This window comes from Bactrocera latifrons, unplaced genomic scaffold (assembly GCF_001853355.1).
Source record: "Bactrocera latifrons isolate USDA-ARS-PBARC rearing strain unplaced genomic scaffold, ASM185335v1 scaffold_51, whole genome shotgun sequence".
Classification (NCBI taxonomy): Eukaryota; Metazoa; Arthropoda; class Insecta; order Diptera; family Tephritidae; genus Bactrocera; species Bactrocera latifrons.
The window spans coordinates 1,050,703-1,051,730 of NW_017537168.1; the positions used below are offsets into that span (position 1 = coordinate 1,050,703).

Genomic DNA, 1,028 nt, shown 5'->3' on the forward strand with positions numbered 1-1,028 from the left:
ATTTTTATCTACTTCTATTTTTATTTTATTTTTAATTTTTTTTTTTTTATATATCCCAAAAAATTATATTCCAACTACTCTAAAAATTTCAAGTTTCTTAAGCAAGCTTCAGCGAAGTTATATGCATTTTAGCGCAGGTGACCCCTGTGGCTATGCTACATTTTTATGCTTTTCACTTTAAACAAGCTTTCATGCCACACCACTGCGCTCTAATTCCTCAATAACGTGTATGACTATGTTGCTAACATATAATTAAATTTAATTAAGTTGCTATGCTGCAATTAAACAACATTTTGCTTTTATTTCGTGCTACCAACTCCATTTTCTGTTGTTATTTTTGTAATACTTGAAATATTTTTTTTTTACTTACAAAATTCACATACAGTGGGCTTGAAGATATTAAAAATAAAAAATTTAAAAATATTGCCTTGCATTTGACTTTGCATAGCAATTAATATAATAACAACGGGCATTTAGGCCAACTTGCCTCGCCTGGTCTCGCTCTGTTTATACCTTTGCTAATCTGGTTTTGTTTTTTTTTTTGGTTAGAAAATTTGCATACATACAATGTACATTTATATGTATGTAAATGCAAATGTGAATATGTATGTATATAGTCAGGTTACAATATTGATACCATTTAGATTCATATTCTCAACCGCTATCCGTTGGCGGTCTGTAAAATGATGTAACCATGATGCAGCCAGGTCGCTAATGTTCTGTTTGAATTTTCTAAATATTATCGCATTATTGTTTGCTTATAGAGGTGTGTAAGTAAATCCATCTAGCAAACCCAGCGTATTGCTGAAAATACTGGTAATGAGCGCAGGTAACAGAAACAGAGAGAGAGTCAGAGGCAGTTACCACAAAACGCGCAGATTCATATCCATGTGTCGACTATTGAACCAAAGATTAGATTACATATTTCTATGCAAATAACAAAGAAATAGTGGCAATTAAAATTTTTTATGAAATTTCATGTGGAAAATTAACAAAATTCAAAGAATAAAAATAATTAACAAAAAAAT

The 1,028-nt window shown here is 30.4% G+C and overlaps 1 protein-coding gene across 2 annotated transcripts in view; it reads left to right on the forward strand.

Moving 5' to 3' along the window:
• The window catches only part of LOC108973956 (serine/threonine-protein kinase minibrain), a 64,977-nt gene that overhangs the window by 29,879 nt on the left and 34,070 nt on the right, over positions 1-1,028 (forward strand). The gene's annotated exons all lie outside the window — the stretch shown is intronic.